Source organism: Triticum urartu, chromosome 3 (assembly GCF_003073215.2).
Source record: "Triticum urartu cultivar G1812 chromosome 3, Tu2.1, whole genome shotgun sequence".
Taxonomy (NCBI): domain Eukaryota; kingdom Viridiplantae; phylum Streptophyta; class Magnoliopsida; order Poales; family Poaceae; genus Triticum; species Triticum urartu.
This window is the reverse complement of record NC_053024.1, coordinates 211,816,370-211,838,066: the sequence shown is the minus strand read 5'-3', so window position 1 is coordinate 211,838,066 and position 21,697 is coordinate 211,816,370. Positions and strand designations below refer to the sequence as shown.

The 21,697-nt window shown below is 47.9% G+C and overlaps 1 long non-coding RNA gene across 6 annotated transcripts; it reads left to right on the top strand.

Moving 5' to 3' along the window:
• Positions 1-10,332: 10,332 nt before the first annotated feature.
• On the top strand, positions 10,333-15,353 carry LOC125543638. 6 transcript variants are annotated; one of them, XR_007298641.1, is made up of 7 exons: positions 10,333-10,694; positions 10,782-10,904; positions 12,288-12,403; positions 13,175-13,247; positions 13,450-13,585; positions 14,580-14,729; positions 15,183-15,353. It is a non-coding gene; the product is annotated as an uncharacterized LOC125543638 (long non-coding RNA). The 6 variants fall into 6 exon arrangements; XR_007298642.1 differs by having other exon boundaries at positions 12,630-13,247; XR_007298637.1 differs by lacking the exon at positions 13,175-13,247.
• The last annotated feature ends 6,344 nt before the right edge of the window (positions 15,354-21,697 follow it).

Here is a 21,697-nt window from a genome sequence, read left to right as displayed (position 1 = left end):
CGTAACACATCTTCTGGTAGTGCGGGTAGTTTTTCTTTGAAGCGGACAGCACCTCGCTCAAATAATACACCGGCCTCTGGACCGGCTGGGCTCGGCCTTCTTCTGGGCGTTGGACTACGATGACGGTGCTGACCACCCGGCTGGTTGCGGCAATGTAAAGGAGCATGGGCTCTTTCTCAGTTGGCACCGCTAGGACGGGCGGCGCGGCCAGCATCTTCTTCAGCTCGTGAAAAGCTTGGTCGGCCTGGTCATTCCACTCGAAGTGAGTGCTCTTCTTCATGAGGCGGTAGAGGGGGGGAGCTTTCTCTCCGAGCCGGCTGATGAAGCGGTTCAAGGAGGCCAGGCATCCGGTGAACTTTTGGATGTCTCGAAGCTTGGTGGGGATCGCCATTCTCTCGATGGCCTTGATCTTCATCGGGTTGCATTCGATGCAGCGTTCGGAGACCAGGAAGCCTAGGAGCTGGCCGGCTGGCACTCCGAACACGCATTTCTCGGGGTTGAGCTTGATTTGGAACCGGCGTAGGTTCTCAAACGTTTCTTTGAGGTCTTCCAGCAAGGTGCCCCGCTTCTCCGTCTTCACCACAATGTCGTCCACGTAGACGTGAGCGTTTCTGCCGAGTTGCTTGAGGAGGTACTTCTGCATGCAACGCTGAAAAGTGGCACCGGCATTTCTTAAGCCGAATGTCATAGTCAGGTAGCAGAAGGCTCCAAATGGCGTGATGAAGGCGGTCTTCAGGCGGTCGTCCGGATCTAGCTTTATCTGGTGATATCCTGAGTAAGCATCCAAGAAACTCAACAGCTCGCATCCGGCCGTGGAGTCTATCACTTGGTCAATCCTCGGCAGGGCAAAGGGATCTTTGGGGCAAGCCTTGTTGAGGCTTGTGTAGTCTATACACATGCGCCACTTGTTGTTCTTCTTTAGCACGAGGACCGGGTTGGCGAGCCACTCTGGAAAGAAAACTTCCATAATGAAGCCGGCTGCCAGAAGCCGGGATATCTCCTCTCCCACAATCCTGCGTTTCTCCTCCGACAGTCGGCGAAGGGGTTGTTTGACTGGCTTTGCGTCTTCTCGGACGTGTAGTTTGTGCTCGGCGAATTCCTTCGGGACGCCCGGCATGTCCTTGGGGGACCATGCAAAGATGTCCCGATTCTCATGGAGAAAATCGGCGAGGTCGCCTTCCTATTTGCTGTTCAGGCTTGCCCCGATGACGGCAAACCTCTCAGGGTGCTCGGGGTCAAGGGGTATCTTCTTGGTTTCTTTGGCCGGCTGGAAAGATCCTTGAGCATCATGCTCCTTGGGATCGGGGGACACGGCCGACTGGTTGCCGGCTATGGCCACGACTCGGTCCAACATCTTCTTTTCTTCGGCAATCACAAGGGACTCGGCCAGCCGGCTGCTGGCTGCTGCGCACTCAGAGGACTTCTTGTAATCGCCGGCTACGGTGATGACGCCTTTGGTGCTTGGTATCTTCATCTTGAGGTATGCATAGTGGGGGACTGCCATGAATTTGGCCAAGGCAGGTCGGCCAAGCAATGCATGGTAAGGGCTCTCCAGGTCCACCACTTCAAACCAGATCGTTTCCCGGCGGAAATGCTCCTTGTCCCCAAAAAGTACATCAATCTTGATCTTGCCAATGGGGGCGCAGGACAGGCCGGGTACGATGCCATGGAACACTGTCCGAGTAGGCATGAGTTGCTTTGTCTTGACGTTCAGCTTCTCCAGGGTGTCGCGGTACAAGATGTTGATGCTGCTCCCGCCGTCTATCAACACACGGGAGAAGCGGGCGGCGCGTCTGTCCGTTGCAAGGGTGGCATCCAGAACCAACGCATAAGAGCCGGGAGATGGCATCACCTCTGGGTGATCGGCCCGGCTCCAGCTGATAGGCTTTTCTGACCAGTGCATGTGCTCGGCGGGGTTGGCAGCAACCATGCTGACTTCCTGGTTCTCTCGGCTGGCTTGTAAAGACGATATAGGCGGCATGCTCGTCAGGGAACTCATCATGCACGGCTCCGACTGCGGGCCGAGCGGCCGGCGTCGGCGGAACCGGAGGCGGCGGGCCGGCAGGCGGAGGCGGCGCGAGCCCTTCGCCTTTGGAGATTCGGGTGAGCCAATGGCACTTCCGGATTGTGTGGTTGGACGGCTTCGCGCCGCTATGGAACTTGCACGGGGCGTCGAGAGTTTGCTCATAGGAGAAGGCCGGCTGCCAAGCCGGCCTGCCACCCTTGGGTTTCTTGGGCGCGGGCCGCCCTTCGGGCGGCACGTCTTCAACTATGGCCACCTGCCGACTGGCGGGAGGCGGCGCGGGGCCCTTGCGCTTGTGGTCATTCGAGTGTGGGCGTCGGCCGGAATCCCCAGTCGGCGTCTCGGGCGCCGGGTTGAGTACTTTTCCGGACGCGTCTACCCGGAGCTCGGTCTTCATTGAGGAGTCGGCGGTGGCGTACTTGTCCGCTATGTCCAGAAGCTCGTCGAGGGTAGTCGGCTCATCGCAGAGAAGCTTGTGCTTGAGGAGGGTGCCTTCTCGGCACCCGGCTGTGAAGTATTCTATCGTTTGCACCTCGTGCACCCCTTCGCAAGAGTTGCGGAGCTCGGCCCAACGCGTGAGGTAGTCGCGAGTTGATTCGGCGGGGCCTTGTACGCACAAGGAGAGCTGTCTGGGCTTGGGAGCCCGCTTGTAGGTGCGGTGAAGTTGCGGATGAAGGCTTCTGTGAAGTCTAGCCAGCTATTGGTGCTGCGTGGTTTGAGGTTGTTGAGCCAGGTCCGCGCCGTGCCTTGCAGCATGAGGGGCACGTACTTCACGGCAACGCGTCGGTTGCCGTTGGCTATGCTAACCGCTGTGGAGTAGTCGATCAACCAATCTTCCGACTTCACGGAGCCGTTGTACTTGGGCGTGTCTCTTGGGAGCGAGAACCCTTTGGGGAAGGGCTCGTCGCGGATGCGGGGGCCGAAGCAAGGCGGACCGACATCGTCTTCTTCTTCCAGCGCCAGGGATCGCGCCAGGCGGTCGATCCGATGGCGGGCGTCGTTTTCGCCGACTCCTTCGCGGTGACCTAGTCGGCCGCTGAGGGTCGGATGCGCCACCGGCGGAGGGGTGGGATATCTCTCTCCACGGGGCCGAGGCGGAGGCGGGTTGCCCTACCACTCTACGGCCCGAGGGTGGCCTTCTGCGTCTCGCTCGATGGAGATCCGGGTTTGGCTTCGGCTGGCAGCCGGCTCTTTCTCGCGCCGCGCGCGGTCTCTGCCCGCAGTCGGCGTCCGGGACGTCGCGCCGTGATCTCGGCGCGGGGGAGGGCTTTCCACACGGGCGTCGGCTTCGTGCCGCTGCGCGGCTGCATCGATCAGCTGCTGGATGCGTCGGGTCATGTGGGGGAGTTCTTCGGCCCCCAGTCCGTCTAGCTCGTCTACGGCCGCCTGGGCGGCGCGCAGGTTCTCGAGTGGAGTGGCGTAGACTGGGCAGTCGACTCCTAACGTGTCGGCAACGACAGTGCGGCGCTGTCTGACAACGCCGACCCGGCTGGGCCCGCCTGGGGGCGGCGTGCCAAAGGCGGCGCGGTCGGCCTCGCGTCGGTGGGCCTCAGCGAGGCGTCTCATGGAAACCAATTTCCGGCCTTCCGCGAGGCGGCGAGCCTCCAGTGCTTCAGCGTCGGCGTCGGCCGGAAGGGGGATGGATAAGTCGTGGACCGCCGCGTGTGGGGCGTCGTGGGCGCTCTCGTCAGCAGCGCCGTCGTGGCCGATGACCATCACCTCGGTGGTGACAGCGTCGCAACCATCGGCTTGGGGAAGCGGGTCGTTGTAGATCGTGACGTTGGTGGGGAAGGTGTCGAACGAGGCCGTGTCGGAGTCGACAGGCATCGGATCGGTAGAGCCAACCGACTCCAAGTCCACAGCAGGCTCGCCGGAGACATGGAGCTGGCCGAGGAGGTTGGCGAGGTGGTCGGTGCCCGCATCGGAGGCGAGCTCGTCGGAGATGAGGGTTTCGTCGAGGAGATTGGCGAGGCTGCTCGCCGCGCAGATGCTGGGGACACCTTGCAGCGCGTCGTGGCAAGCGCCATCGGGCGTGCCGGGCTGGCTACGCTCGCTGGGGAGGAAGAGAGTTCCCGTCCAGAACAGGTCTCCGGACGACGGTGCACCTGGCGCCACGGTGGGCACCAAATGTCGGGTGGTAGGTGCGACATATGCCAACGGGTGGCTTATCATTGTGGGAGCCAGTAAGACGTCTCCGGTGCCTGGAAACGGGATGAGGCGAAGACATGCACGCCGGCGAATCTTACCCAGCTTCGGGGCTCTCCGTGGAGATAACCCCCCTACTGCTGCTCTGCGGGGTCTTCGCATGATCACTAGAGGGACAAGTAGCTACACAATGCCCCTTGAGCTGTTCGGTGGGAGGAGGAAGAAGGGCACGGCTAGCTTGCTTCTTCTCCTTGTGTGGTGTCTAAAACTAGCTGGGGGTCCAACCCTTTGCATGGGTGCTCCGGGGGGTTTATATAGGCCTACCCCCCGGGGATACAATGGTAATCCGACTGGGCGCGGGGCCCAGCCGTCTATGACTACGCTCGCCGGCTTCTGCGCCGACTGCTGGGGCCCGCCGGCTGGTGGGTCCCGCCGGCTGCCAACTCTTGGGCAACAGGCAGGCCCCACTGCCAAGGGTCTTGTCGGTGGCTGGTGACTGCTGCCTCAACCTGATGACGAGGGCTTCGTCGAGGTAAGCATGGCTACAGTGCCGCCGTCCGGCGGGCGATCGCTGTAGCCTTACCGCGTCTTGTCTCCTTAATGGGGCGTCTCCTTCGAGGGGGGAAGCGAGCCGGCTGCGGGGAGCCGGCCCCGTCTCGGGCCGACTGGGGGAGGCCTGGCCGCCTTCGGGCGTCTCTCTTCCCGAAGGGGCCCACCGCCCGTGGGCCACGCTGGCGACCCGTCATGGGTGACATCAGGGTCAACATGGCAACAGTGCCGCGCCGGACGGGTCATGGCCACTCCGTACGGCGCACTGTGCCAGGCGTGCTCCGGGATTCGGGGGTGGCAGGCTTTACTGTAGCCACGCCCCGTCACATCGCCGCTAGGTGGATGCAAACTTTGAGGGTACGGTCTCGACCGCTTTATGGGAGCCGGCTTCTTGGAGTCGGCCTCCTCACGGCCGGCTTCTCGAAGTCGGCCCTCCCATGGCTTTCTTCATGAGGGCTAAAGTCGGGCCGCCTTCCGAAAGCCGGCCTGGGTGATAGCCAGCAAGGGGAAGGCGGCCCCATGTCTTGGATTCTTGAGAGCCGGACGGGCTCATAATTTTTTCAGAAGGGCCAGGGGAAGCCGGCTAGGCTACCCATGGCTATTTACTCCGACAGAAGGTGTCAATTTCAAGAAGGATCATCTATGTGGTGCCTGCGAAGCTGGAAAGATGACTAGGGCCAAGCATCCCTCGAAGACAATCATGACGATTTCCCATCCCTTCGAGTTGCTACACATGGACTTATTTGGCCCTACTCACTACTCTACCCTTACTACCACTGCTTGTCTCTATGGCTTCGTTATTGTAGATGATTACTCAATATATACATGGGTGCATATAATCCTCTATAAGACTGAAGTACATGATGTCTTCAGACGATTTGCCAATCGTGCCATGACGAACTATGGCATCAAGATCAAGCACATCAGGAGTGACAAAGGCACTGAATTCAAGAACACTGGCCTCGACACTTATCTTGATACTTTGGGTATCACTCATGAGTTCTCAGCTCCATACACACCTCAGCAGAATGGCATCGTGGAGTGCAAAAACAGAACACTCATTGAGATGGCACGGGCGATGCTTGATGAGTACAAGACTCCAAGAAAGTTCTGGCCTGAAGCCATTGACACTGCATGCCATTTCATCAACCGTGTTTATCTTCACAAGCTTCTAAAGAAGACATCATATGAGCTACTAACCGGTAAGGAGCGAAACGTCAGCTACTTTAGAGTATTTGGTGCTAGGTGCTGTATCAAGGATCCGCATCACACTTCAAAATTTGCACCGAAAGCACATGAAGGTTTTATGCCTGGGTATAGAAAGGATTCGCACTCCTACAGAGTCTTCAACCTCTTTCACTATAAAGTGGTTGAAACTGTGGATGTGCGGCTCGATGAAACTAACAGCTCGCAAAGAGAGCACCTGCCAAATGTGCTAGATGAAGTCTCAGCAAGTGAATGCATCAAGCTTATGGGTAATGGAGAAATCATACCTTCATAGGCTCAGGCTGAAGAAGAACTCATCATTTCTGCACCTAATCAACCCGAAGACACTACTCAGCCTGAAGTCAATGCCGATGATGAAGACAATGATCAGCAAGAGCAAAGTCTTAGTCCAGTTCATCCTCATGTTGCAAATGAAGTGCAGATTGTGAAGATAATCTATAGCATCAATGCACCTGGTCCACTCACTCATTCAAGAGCAACACAACTAGCAAATTTCTGTGGGCACTTTGCATTTGTCTCTATATCTGAACCCAAGAAAGTTGATGAAGCCTTCATGGAACCTAAATGGATTCAAGCGATACAAGAGGAGCTTCAATGGTTCGAGCTGACCAATGTGTGGGAACTGGTTAAGCGTCCTGATCCTCGCAAGCACAATATCATTGGCACCAAAAGGATCTACCGCAACAAACAAGATGAGCATAGTCAAGTGGTCAGAAAATAAGGCTCGTCTCGTTGCTCAAGGTTACACTCAAGTAGAAGGGATTGACTTCGATGAAACATTTGCTCCTGTGGCTAGGCTTGGAGCCATTCGCATCCTTCTAGCCTATGCCAACCATCACAACATCCTTCTCTACCAAATGGATGTGAAGAGTGTCTTCCTGAACGAAAAAATTGAAGAAGAATTGTATGTTGCACAACCACCTAGTTTTGAAGACCCAAAGCGTCCTGACATGGTATACAAGCTCAACAAGGCACTGTATGGCCTCAAACAAGCCCCTCGTGCTTGGTATGACACACTCAAAGACTTCCTGAAGAGCAAAGGCTCCAAACCTGGTTCCCTGGATCCCACACTCTTCACGAAGACATATGATGGTGAATTGTTCATATGCCAAATCTATGTGGATGAAATTATCTTCGGCTGCACAGACAAGAAATACAGTGACGAGTTTGGACACATGATGAAAGAGCAATATCAGATGTCCATGCTGGATGAGCTGAAATTCTTCATCGGTCTTCAAATCCGTCAGCATAGCAGCGACATCTTCATATCACAAGAAAAATATCTCAAAAATTGCCTAAAAAAGTTTGGAATGCAAGACTGCAAAGGATACACGACGTCAATGCCAACCAAAAGTCATCTGGGCCCCGACGACAATGGTAAAGAGTTCGATCAAAAGGTATACCACTCCATGATTGGTTCTTTACTCTATTTATGTGCATCTAGACCGGATATAATGCTTAGTGTTTTCATGTGTGCCCGATTCCAAGAGGCACCAAAGGAATCGCATCACTTAGCTGTGAAGCGAATTCTTCGATATTTGGCTTACACCCCAACACTAGGATTATGGTATCCAAAGGGCTCAGAGTTTGATCTATTCTCATATGTTGATTATGCTGGTGACAAGGTTTATCGCAAGTCCACATCAGGCACATGCCACTTTCTTGGACAATCTCCTGTCTGTTGGTCTTCAAAGAAGCAGAATTGTGTATCCCTCTCCACTGCTGAATCTGAATACATTGCTGCTGGATCTTGTTGCGCTCAGCTTCTGTGGATGAAGCAAACTCTCAAGGACTATGGCATCCATAGCATGTGCCACTCTACTACGACAATGAAAGTGCCATCAAGATTGCCAACAACCCAGTTCGGCACTCGAAAAAAAGCACATTCAGATCCATCATCACTTTCTCAGAGATCATGTCATGAAGGAAGATATTGATATCATTCATGTCAACACTCAAGAGCAATTGACAGATATCTTCACAAATCCATTGGATGAGAAAAGGTTTTGCAAGTTGCAGTGTGAGATAAATATCTTAGAATCCTCAAATATCTTGTAATTGGACACACATCCTAACGCTTATGCATGTTGATGACTTAGATGTACAACACACAAAGTATTGTATAGCTTCAATCAATGAAGACATACACTCTAAGTGTGAATACATTAACGCAGAATTTGACTTCGGAGCGCCACGATAATTGTGCGCTGTGTCTGGGTCTAATACTTCCTATACGGTGGGTAACGCCACCACCAAAATCTTTTTGAAGTGTTTCACGTGGCGTCATAATTGCATAGTCTTTGCATTTGAATTGTCTTCAACATTAATTTACCTTCAAGGTTTATCTTCGCAATATATATATATGACTGAGCTATTCTGTTACTGGTAACAGAATCATGCTCTATAAGGGGGCGATCACCCGTCGAATAACTTTTCGGCCCGAGAACAAACAAGAAAAAGAAAAAACCAACCTATCGTCTCGAACACTCACCCCTCGACCACCAGATCCCACTCCCCGAGCTCGCAGCCACCCCATCTCCTCCCCAGCATGCCGCCACCCAGCCTTCTCCCCGAGCTCGCGGCCGCCCAGCCTCCTCCCCAGCGTGCCGCCGCCCATCTTCCTCCCCGAGCTCGCCGCCGCCCCGCCTCCTCCCCGAGCTCGCCGCCGCCCGGCCTCCTCCCCGAGCTCGCCGTCGCCCGACCTTCTTCCCTGATGTTGACCGCCTCCCTCCTCCTTCCCCGGCGCTGGTCGCCTCCCTCCACCACGTGCCACCCCCTCCTTCCCCAACGTCGGCCACCTTTTTTTAGAACTGGGCTTTTACCCCTTTCCATTGCAAAGAACGGAAATACAACCAGTTCAAGCTAGAAAAACAGGAGGGGGGAAAGAGGCATAGCGAGTTCTAGCACTACCAGGAAACCCACCATACTCGCTCGCTGTCGACACGAGTATCATGGGGCGAAAACCTGGGTAGCACAGCATAACACCTAGCCTATTACATTCTCAAAAGATCAGATCAAAGTATCAAAACACACAGTCGCACGAAACTCGAAGGGGGAAACAGTATTGGGATCGCACGCCCGTCATCTCCTCATCCCGCACACCTCCAGAGAGCATCAGGCACCTTGGATTGGTTTCTTGACAGCACCACACATCTTCATCAACTGCATCGTCCCAGTCCTGATCATCTCAGCTCCAGCGCGAAGATCCTTAGCGTCCTTTCCTTGTTGAAGCCCTGTCCAATATAATAGAAAGGAACATAGAGAAAACACAATCTCAAAAGGAGTCTTAATTTGTTTTTTTAAAGTAGCTCGATTGCGTGCCAACCAAATGGCCCAACATACGGCCGCCAGTCCCACCGTATGAAACTTTTGCTTCCCAGGAAGGAATTTGTGGCACCACACAAAGTATTGCCAGTAATTCGACGAGCATCTATCGGTGCCAAGAGCCACTCCAATGGATCGCCAAACAATTCTGGCCACGGGACAAGTAAAGAACAAGTGCTTCACCGTTTCCACCTGTTTGCAGAAAGAGCAACAGGGATTCCCTATCCATTTTCTTTTGCTCATCACTTGTCTAGTAAGGACTGCGTCTTGCGACATTTGCCACAGAAAGATCTTGATTTTAAGAGGGATCTTGGCTTTCCAAATCCATCTATAATGGCATCCACTCAGGGGTTTCTCCAGCATTTTATATGCTGACTTAGTGGTGAACTTACCATTCTGATTGAGTCCTGAGAAAATACGATCATCCCTCTCAATAAGGAGGATTTTATTGACCACAGCACGCATATCTTCCCATTGTTTGGATAATTCAGGGGTAAGCCTACGTCTGAACATAGAGGCGTCGTCAAGCCTATCTTTTCGGTCCAGGGTGCTTGTTGGGTAGTTGCAGATTTCAAACAAGCGCGGATACTGATCTTGAAATGGGGTCAGCCCATTTATCGGATCTTTCCACAACCTGATCAAGTTTCCAGCCCCAGTCTCAATCTTTCTGCCCATCATATGTATATTTTTAATCTTGAGCAAAGCTTTCCAACAGGGCGAGTCAGAGAATTTGGGGGAAACTTCAGCAATAGAGGTGTTGCGAAAATATCTGGCCCGAACTATATCCTGCCATAGCCCATTTTGCGTCTCTAATTTCCACCATCATTTGACCATGAGACTAATATTTTACTCCATCCGTTCCTAAATACTTGTCTTTCTAGACATTTCAAATGACTACTACATACGGATGTATGTAGACATATTTTAGAGTGTAGATTCACTCATTTTGCTCCGTATGTAGTCACTTATTAAAATGCCTAGAAAGACAAGTATTTAGAAACGGAGGGAGTACTTTCTAAGATCTTTAATACCTAAACCCCCTTTATCTTTGGATCTACATATCTTGCTCCATTTAACAAGATAGTATCTCCAGCGTCGGCCACCTACCTAAATCATGCAGATCCACGCCATCCCCGCACTCCTCCTTGATCCTGCTGGCAGATCTCGTGCGCCGCGCTCTGGCAGTCGGTGATGCTTCCCTGCCACCACTCTGCCTCCTTCCCGATGGGGCAACGTCGCCGCGCGTATAGGAAGTTCATCGCCGCCACCTCAAGCCATTCAATGTCGACGTCGTGGATGCGCCCCGCTCCAAGGCCATGGCTTGGGCTTTAGCGGCAAACAATGGAGCCTGCAGGGGGAGCCGCGGGGTCGAGGACGTCTAGTTCGACAGTCCAACTGCTTGCTCGGCCGCCGGTCAATCAAGGAGGTGAGTGCAGGACACCTCCGTGCGCTTCCATGGATGCTGCTGTCTAGTACATCCCCCTCTCTGATTGATCTTGCATGATTTGTGTAGCTTGTCATTCCCTACCCTGCAACCATCAAGCGTGTGCTAATTGTGACTGAGGTTGCACTGCCCATGGCAGGTCTCGACGTTTGAAACAATTAGCAGCAATACAAACAGCAGTTTCACCTACAGGTAAATTACATTGCCTGTGTGAGACAATTATCATGCAAATGGTTAGCAAAGAAGATTATTAGTTTATTTATGTGTTTATTCTGCTCCAGCCAATACTGTAAAAATGCATGATTCCAATGCCATGTGGCCTAGCTGACCGAATTAGCATGCAAGCTTCTCCTTTCCTCTATTGTCAGTTAAATTTTCTCTAGTACGTATGTTCTGAGGATGATGAGAGAATGGTCTGGTGGGGATGATGCATGTTTCTTTGCTTTTTATCATGATATATAAAAAGATTCTGGTAGCTCTAGTACCTATGCTACAACAGTCCATTGACAAAAAAAATATAAGTTCAATACATAATTGGAAAAAAGTTCAATACTAAGTGTTCTCTCCCTATGCTTACATCAGCTAGTCTTCACCATGCCCAGATAGTGCCTAGAAGAAGTTAACTCGTGCATTTCCATAAAACTATGCACTGATAAATCAGAACTCGTGTATTTCCATAAAATTATGTAAGTTCCGTGTGTGTGTGCTCCTACAAATCTGAAATATTTTTCCAATCATACTAGTACTGATGAAATCACCTAAAAAGGTTGAAGAAAAAAATCTGTAAGTTTGGTGCATGTGCTGCTACAAATCTGAACTTCTTGTCCAGTGATTCTAGTACTAATGAAGATCGAGTTCACTGAAACAATGTACTGATACCAGATAAATTCAAAACCAAGACCACTGCTAGTTCAAAACAAAGACATGCCCCAACCCTCTTGGGAGAAAAAGAACTTCAAATTTTGTGTGTAATGGACCACCGTAACTCCTGCCACTCAATTGGTATGTTGTTGTTCCAACTAGTCATAGAAGTAAATGATGAATACAAGTAGATGATTGTGTTGTTTAGTAAAAGTTCCTTCAAGTACATATGCAAGTTCAATATCATCGTCTAAGAAGGTTCGCAGATATCATCACAAGGAATTCAGATTTTCAAAAGGTTCATATAAGAAACCACATGAAAATTCAGAGAACAAAAAAAGATTCAAAGAGTATCGATGCTCCTGACAGGACTACAAGTCTTTGTGTACAAATATTAATGGAGGGGAGCAAAAAAATTAATAGCATTTCTGCCCGTGGGTGTTTGTACTTATGCCTGACAGACAAATATTGTGTTCCTAGCTCATCCAGTTTGTCGGAGTTCTTTACATACATGTACTACTCTGGATGAAGCTTCTGAAACTTCCAATGGCACTTCTAAGTCTAGAATCTGCATGTCTGAGTGTACATGTTGAAACTGCAGTAATTTTGGTGTGCAGGTGTTTGGAGAAAAACACCTATTACACATTTCTTGTTGAAAGTCGGTGTCTCTGCCTGATTGTTTTTGCTTATGGAAATGAAAATTATTTGTTACAGGTTTCCTTTTCATCCGTCCCTCTGATTGTTTTGGAGAATAGAGACGGGAGCTTGTATGTTCACTGAAAAAGTTTGGATCCTGAGCAGATTATTCTCAAGAAAATTGTTTTGACTTGGTAAGCTTGTCATCATAATTTACTAGGCAGAAATATATGCAACTTGTACATTTCTTCCCTGCCAATAAGTACTTAGGTCCACATAGTTTGAGCACCGAATGTCAGAAAAATGATGCCTTTTCAGTTACTGTACATTACTTGCATTTGAGCACTCACTATTGTCAGAATGTCAAAGCTAGTGTAATCCCTGTTAAGTTGCTGCTCTTCTGAATTATGGTCCCCACAGCTGTTCAGATATTTCTTTTCAACATGTAAGTATAGTAAGAGGAGCCGCGAGGTCGAGGACCTCCCTGTCGGCAGTCCAACTGCTAGCTCCGCCGTTGGTCGCTTAAGGAGCTAGGTATAGGCCACCCCATGCTCTACCCTGGATCCTGCTGTCTTGTGCCTCACTGACTCTCCCTCTCTGATCGATCTCGCATCGTTTATGTACCTTTCATTCCCTATTATGCAAGTATCGAGTGACTTTAGTTCTGAACCCTTTTTTCTGAGCTTACTGTACTATTTATGTTACCTTATCATCCCATCAGCCTTATGATTTAGACTAAATTTCAGCCATGATTTAGACTTTCTTTTTGCAATAAATAGTTCACTATCTCAGTACAACTAGTTGACCATCTCGGTTCAACTATGATTGGGTGTGCCAAAATTAGATGCTTGACTGCCTTATTATTATCACTAGTGCTTTGTTCATAGTACTGTTGGTGGTGCACGCACCGAACGATAGTTGGTAGCTACGGCTGATTCACATTTTTTCTCTAATGTTTGTTGTAGCCTGAAGGCCTGCTTCTTGCTTAGCTACTGGTTGTGCGTACTCATTGGTGCGCTGCTGCTGTTGCAGGGTGATGTGAGTGAGATAGAGAGAGATAGAAAATGAAATGATCTTCCACATGTACTAACTCATGACACTGAAGAACGTTTAACTATGTTTCATCTCTGAACTTAAACGCATTTGTTCTTGGAGCTAAAATTCCTAGAGCTTCAGTCCAACTTTTGGTGATTCTTGTACTTATTGTTCAGAAACCAATGGTGAAATTTTTTGAATGCAGCAATGGCATGCTCCCAGCCCGCCGAGACTGAATCATTCGACACTACTTCTTTGCGCAGTGTGGCTCGATGTGCAGCCCGCCAGCTCCGTCGTGTACATCCAGACAAGACGCTATGGTGTAGAATTTAATGCATGAAGTAAGCCCATCAATTCGGTTTCATTTTCTGAATTTCTTTTGAACTTGGTGTCAGTTAACTTTTACATGTATCTAGTTATGGTAGTACTAACCAGATCAAGCTACTTCATTTTTTTTATCAAATTCTAGAACTTTTACATATCTGTATTGCTGCTGCTCCATACTCGTATTTGCTATTTCTTCTTATGTGGGCACTAAACTTCTAATACTATTCACGATCCAACTTCTAGTTTTTGCTCTATTATGTGCTTCACTTATAGAAAAAGGGTTGGGTTATATAAATAGGACAAAGATGTTTGCTTGCTTTCTAGAAATGAAATGGTTGGACATGTATCGATGATGTAAATAAAGCTCTTCTCTTGTGTTGTTTGAAAATAAAATCACACCAGTACGTGGTGGAAGTTTGTATCAGTCCAGAGAAAAAAGAAACAAAGTTCAGAAAGAAAAATCATGAGTTCACCTTCCATAAAGTTTGTAAGTACAGAGATATCACCCTGATGTAGTATGTAAATATTTATTGCAAATTTGCAATTGAGGAATGGGTGTGTGTGTTGTAGTCTCTGCCTACAGAGTCGATATGTGCTTTTGTAGTGCTGGTAGTTGTAGTCTCCCACGGTCTCTGCCGTCATCAAGGGTGCATGTGTGCCATCCTCAGTCCAACCCCATGGCATCAGGGTGGTCGAGTTCATCGCGACCAGCAGTCTATGGCTGTCAAGTTTCCCAAGAGGCTTCCTGGAGGTTCAAAACCTTTCAGTTCATCTTTGAAAGTTTTTTAGTTCATCTTATCAAAAGCAAAAAGAAAACAAAGTGTGTTTAGTTTCATCATTTTTGTCTGCTTGAAAAAAAACACATACTAACATACCTCATCACAATGGCCAGCAAGCGTAGCTCGACTGCTCATCATCATTAGTTCAAACATTTGGAGTTGTGTTACATCGAGTGAAATCGATACATACAGTACATACATCTGACCAGTGACTTGTGTCTCGTTATAGGTTTACAGGAAAAAAACATTCCAAGTCTCGTTATAGATGCAAACATACAGCAACAGTCCATCTTCAAAATTATTTGACCACCGTCGTTGGCTGTTCTTCTTCGACATCTCCTAAAGTTCAGCTTTCGTCATCTCATCCTTGTATCTATACGTATGTTCAATCGTTGCTCGCTTGAGATTTCGAACAGTAATCTCTAAATATCTTTTTGATCACTAAACAGGCCCAATTTTAGCATGTTTCCTGAAATATTTTAGCATGCTTTATGTTTTCATCGACAAGTTCACACACTACTGTCTCAGACGTTCAAACATTTGTTTCCCTGATGTTCAGATATTATCGTCTAGGAATACATGTTGTAACTTCGAGAGAGAAAAGTTCATGTTGATTACTCTCGTCAAGTGTAAAAGTTCGCCAATATACAATTTATAAGTTCCAACATCCAGTACATTAGTTTAGTAGTTGGTACTAACTACTCCAATTTTTTTCTTGACGTTGGAGTAGTTAGTTTAGTAGTGTCCGTACTTCAATTTTTGTAGCTCACCTCTAATTTGTTTCTTTCTACCACTCTTTCCTCTAACAATTTTGTTTCTCTCTATACTGCAGCACGAGGGAGGTTTGGACGGACGCTGATCACTAGCCCACTACAGTACAAAAAAATACTTCCGTGATGATACGTGTTTGTCACAGTAGGTCACATTTTCTGTCATGCATGTACATCTATGACATTTTTATGACAGAATCAAGATAGTTATACCAGTGCTGTCGTAGAAGTGTTCCATGACATTACCAAAATTATCATTATGGAAGTGTTCAGTTTCATGACGATAAATCGCGCGTCACAGAAATGTTTTCGTCAAGGGTGATCGACACATGACATCCACCGTAACGGAACGCCATTAAGCTATCGAGTCCGGTTTTGGATCCGATAACCCGTTAACAGCCCCGACCAATGGGGATTTTCCACGTGTAAAATCATCATTGGCTGGAGGGAACATGTGTCGGCTCATCGTTGGGACAGATGTCATTCACTCATTGGACCCAAAGCGCCTATGATACGTCGACACGTGGCACGACCCAACAGAGGCCCATTCCTGTGAAAAGGTCGGCCCGTTTGACTTGGTCAAAAGGTGGCGGGTCGGCCCATGGCAAGCCTGTTAACGGCATGTTCGCATATAGCTCATTTACAGCCCGCTAACCCAGGACCCGTTTACGGCCTATCCGAATTAGGCACAGTAGTATCATCTGGGCCGTCCAATATAATTCTAACCTGTTTTAACTTCCGACCCATGTATGGCCCATGACGTCTTTCGGCCCATATGAGGCCCTTAGTAACCCTCGGCCCATTAACGGCCCGTGGTAAAACTGGCCCGTAATGAACAGTGTATCACTTTATACCCATTAACGACCCATTATTTCGTTGGGCCGTTTCCAGCCCATGTTATCTTTCGGCCTTCTTAGGGCCCATTTATTCTTGGGCTCATTTCCAGCATTCATTTATTTTCGGCCCGTTAATGTCATTTTCTGCTTGTGGGCCAAATTCAGCCCATGGTTTCAGTCAGCTCATTTGTGGCCCGTTAATACGTTGGGCCGTTTTCATAGCGTCATCAAATACGGTCGATTAATGACGGCCCGCTATGGTCGTCCCATGAACGGACGATTTCAACTCTAGCCCATTTACGGCCATAATGTGGTCTGTTATGGGCCCATGTTTGGCCAACCGATCATACGGCCCGTAGAAGGCCCATTGATGATACGGCCCGTAGAAGGCCCATTGTGTCAACGGCCCGTATAAGGCCCATGGTTTCTACGCCCCGTAGAAGGCCCATTGTTTCTACGGCCCTTAGAAGGCCCATTGTTTCTACGGCCCGTACGAGGCCTATGTTAACTACAGTAAATATGTAGCACATGGTTAATGTGGCCTAGTTTTAAGAAATAGGTTATTGCGGCCACTAGCAAACCGCCGAAAAAGAACTGCACTGACTACAAGAAAAACAAATAAACAAGACAATAAGGAAATAAACAGGCAAGCAACTTACGCTAGGCTATCACGGCTATTACATATATTACATCCACTGGGCATCAAAGTTCGCCACCAGTGCAAATATAGGGAACAAAGCAGCATATAACGCCGCAGCAAAACAAGTCTAGAACTGAAACCACTTCAGAAGAGCACAAGAAACAATATCCTGCGTACCCATAATGCTGGCAAGATGCTTAGCAAGCTTATTAACTTTCTTTTGTTTGGCGCTTAAATCCTCCAGCACTTGCTGTTGCACCAGAAAGTATGCATCTAAATTCTGCAGGGACTTCCTCAGTCCTTCGGCTTCGTGTCGCATAACATCTTACGATGTTTTTCAACTTGAAGTTGAGACTCAAGAAGCCGAACTGATTCAGGCAGCGAGTTCGAAGAGCTGGTGCCAGCAGTAGTAGCCAGTAACTCGAACACTACATCAAGACAGGACTTTGGGGTTGTCTCAGTGTCTTCAATATAGTTTTTATCAGCTTTCTTGGAGACCAACATGGATGTCTCACTATCTTGAACCTTATCTGCATTACTTCTTGTACCACTGCATAACGGGGTACTCTTCTCCAATATTTTATCCGCATTCTAAAAGAGAAACAAACAAACACATCACGGGTTTACAATGTAGTATGTGAAACTCATTTTGGTAAACCAGTTCAGTAGTAAGGTGGACAGGATAACAGCATGAAACAAACATATATCTATGTAGTATGGTCACTGTATGGTCTATATCATTCTAGTTTATGTTGCCAAATCAAGATAGATACTGTTCGAATCATATGTATTTAAGACAAAGCAGCTTAGATAGAATATAAGTGTGGGACACTACACAACAATAACAACACTTGTAAGGTGCATGGCTTGAGAATATAACTGTTTATTCAATTGAAACTGAAATCAACATAGAGCAAGTTACAATAGCAAACACGTTAAAAAATAGGTTTAAAACATACCTGTTGCGCCATTGGAGTTTCAATTGCATCCTTCAAATTTGAAATTAGTCGGTATGAGTAAATACAGTGATGCAAGAGCAAAGTAGTATGAACCATAGCTACAAAACCTGACCTGAGAATACTTCTTCTTCTACTTTAAGTGTTGACTTGGGGTTCGGAGTGGTGGTCCTCGTGCTTTGGGCACTGCAGTTGCCTTACTAACTGCTCATGTTTGGGTGCTCTGTGGTGGAGACGGTGTTGTGTCAACGGGAACTGGGTTACTATTTGCTGGGGTTGGGGTTAGAAGGGGTGTAGCTGGTTCTCTGTCCAACTGGGTAGGGGTACAATTTGCGTGAGTCTGGGTTATGTGTGGTGGGGCTGGTTCTTGGGCAAGTACAACCGTGGTTCTATCTCCATCGACAGGTAGCATGATCTTTTCTGAAGACCGTGATTTTACTCCCACAGATACTGCCATCACCCCCTCCAATTGAAATGGCTGATAAACAAGAAAAGTAATTGAATGTACAGGCATTGTAAGATAGACAAGTGCAATGGATAGTAGGGAAGAAAACAGGGCATGAAATAATTCACATTTATGTTGTTTAACCAAACAGAATAGCAGGACATAATTTCACATATATGATGGCTAATTAAAAAGGATAGCATGACACAATTTCACATGTATGATGGCTAAGTAAACAGGATATAATGACATACTTCAAAATATAATGACTATGTAAACAGGATGACATGATATAACTATATGATGCGTCTATTAAAGTGGTTGGCATGCCATAAATCACAAACATGCCGTCGATGGAAACATGATGGCATGATATAATTCACAGATAGAATGACATAATTCAAAATATGATGACTATGTGAACAGGATGAGATGATATAACTATATTATGTCTTTAGAAAATGGGTTCGCATGCCATAATTCAGATACATGATGTCTATGTAAACAGCATGGCATGATATAATTCAAATATATGATTTATATACTAAGGAAGTGAGCAGAGGGCAATCACATATATGATGTGTCAACTAAGGAGATGGCATTCAATATCGTGTATATGATGTCAAAACTAAGCATTGCAATACAACATATGCATGATATGAGTAATATAACCCTGCCAAGTTTGAGCATACACCTCAGGGGGATAATAGGACTGGTCATCTGCCTCTGAATCCTCCTCTAAAGAGCTATCTGTAACCAGCAAGATATCTGCTTCACAAGATAGCATTGTCTGCTCTGAAGACCTTGTTTTCACTCCAAATTTCTCCATCACCAATTCAAATGGCTGATGCACAGGAAGAGTAGTTGAATATACAAACATTGTCGACAAAAGCAATGAGAAATACAAAAAAAGGACGACATGATATAATTCACATATATGACGCTTGGCTAAACAGCATGGCATTGCATAATTCACATATATAATGCCTTGCAATAATATAGCATTGCATAATTCACATATATAATGTCTTGCAACAAGATGGCATTGCATAATTCACATATATGGTAATTAGACACTAAACAGGTGGCACTCACACAAAGCATGTCTAAACTAAGCAAATGACATAGCAATGCAAGATACCATACACACGGTATGAGCAACATAACCTTGCCAAGTTAGAGCATGCACCTCGGGGGGGGGGGGGATGGGACTGGTCATCTGTCTCTGAATCCCCCTCTGAGGAGCTATCTGTAACCAACAAGACATGCGCTTCGTCAGATAACATTGTCTGCTCTGAAGGCCTTGTTTCCACTCCAGATTTTTCCATGACCATGCCGAATGGCTGATGCACAGGAAGAGTAATTGAATGTACTAAAATTGTTGACAAATATAACACGTAATAAAAAATGATGTCATGATATAATTCACATATAAGATGACTGGCTAACCAGGGTGGCATTGAAAAATTCACATATATGATGTCTGGCTAAACAAGATGGCATTGCATGATTCACATATACGATAAAGAAACTAAACATATGGCATTGACACAAAGCATGTCTAAACTAAGCAGATGACATCTTTGATGTGTACAGTAAGCAATGCAAGGCACCATATGCATGATTTTACCAACATCAGCATGCCAAGTTAGAGCGAAGACCTCATGGGGTAAATAGGAGTGGTCTTCTGCTTCTGAATCCCCCTCAGAACAGTTATCTTCCTATTGATTACGATCCGAAATGGGTGGAGGGGGGTTGCCTTTGTGCCCACCATGGAGCGACGTCTGCATGGAATTTTATTGCCACACAAGGCTCGTCTCTTTTGCTCTACATGTTCAGTTCCATCGTGTACAATAACTGACATGCATAGGAATAGAACATAGTGAGATTATGTAAGGAGTGCATGCACAAATCCAGAGTGATGGTAGCAAACTGTGGATAGACCCAAAACAAATGATAGCAGGCAGATAATAACTTTAGTTAAAAAATACAGATAATGACTCCTTTAATGCTTGTTTGCACCCAACATGAAACTCATAGTAGACACCCAAGATTAACCAGATAGTAGCCAGATAGTACTCATTGTTGCCCCAATATGTACTCCACAACCATTTAAAAACTCAAGTTTCAGCATAAGTTTGGACCTGAGTCAGAGTCTAATAGGTGAACACGACGATAAAGTAGCATGTCATCATATTAAGCAATGCATAACGTAAGCAGACACGGAAGAGTGCGACCTCTCTTGCAGACCCGTGTAGTCCTCAAGGTCATTTGCTCAGTTGATGATGGTAATGCAGTTGTCGTGGCTGCCGGCGGGGGGGAAGAAGATCTGAGGCGGCGAAAGACAGTCTGGAGAGCGAATCCCTGCTGTGGTGAACCTTTCCGTCGTTGGAGCAACTAAGCTGGGGTGGAACACAGCACCGCAGGAGCAGGACAAACCACACAAGGTTTTCTTTGACACATATCTGTAACAGAAGTAATTGTGTAAGGACTTGTTTGAATTTGAGGATTCTAACAATGCAGGGATAGGAAATAGACAAGAATAGGATAGGAATGCACGTGCAAAACAGAGAATTTAAAAACACGGGATTTCTGCAAATCTGGTGTTTGGTTCACAAGAATTGGAAGATCACAGGATGTAAAGAAGCATGATGAGATTAAGTCAAACCACAAGAAGTGTACAACCTCTTTGGCAAAGCCATGTTGATCTCAGCATGATTGGGTTGGCCGGTGAGGATGCTCTGGCTGACTTGGCTGTCGGAGGAGGGGAAGAAGATCTTAGGCGTATGGAGATGGAGCCCGAGGTACGCTCCGATGTGATGGAGGGTTTCATCGTTGGAGTAGCTCCGGTGAGTTGTACGACGCCGAGGCTAAGCAGGACAAGAGATACAACATTAATCTGAGTGGAATTCTAATAGCATCTCCAATAGATGACGTAAAATACATAACCACAAAGTGCTAGATGTATACATCAGCCGCTCATCTCTGAAGTTAACTGTTGAAACTGAATTTAACTGTCAAAACTGAACTTAACTGCCGAAACTGAATTTTGCTGTCGAAACTGAATTTTACTGTCAAAACTGAATGCACTAGAGGTGAGGCTACACGTCAGTCGATTGACTTTTTCATCTCTGGTCAGTCGATTTTGCAGCCGTTGGATATGAAATCAAGGGCCTGCAGTTCATCTTCAACCATCCCCCTGAGCCACCAGCCAGCACTGGCCAAACAGTCGCACCCCACCGCCCGCGGCCGGCGGTGCGCCGCCCCACCCGCCACGAAAACACTCCCCATCGTCGGTCCGCCGCCGCCCCGACCATCCCTGTAGCCCCCCCCCCCCCCCCGTGCCGAGCTTTTTCTTCGGCGATCCCCACGCCACCGCCCCACCACCGCCGGCGACCACCACCCCACCCTGAACCCTAAGATAGATAGTGGGGTACCTCTCCGGCGAGCCCCACTCCCCACTGCGACTGGTTCTTCCTTAACTCCGGCGAGCCCCCCCCACCCCCTGAAAATTGACTGACCCAAAAGTCGATTCAGTCGACTAAAGTGTAGCTAAATCGGAGCAGCATCGCAAGCAAGAGCAAGAGCGAGAGCAGCAGCGCGAGCAAGAGCGGACCAGGCAAGGGACCGAGAGCAAGAGCAGAGCAGCAGCGCGAGCGAGAGCTAAAGCAGCACCAAATCCTACTGATGTGGACGTCGC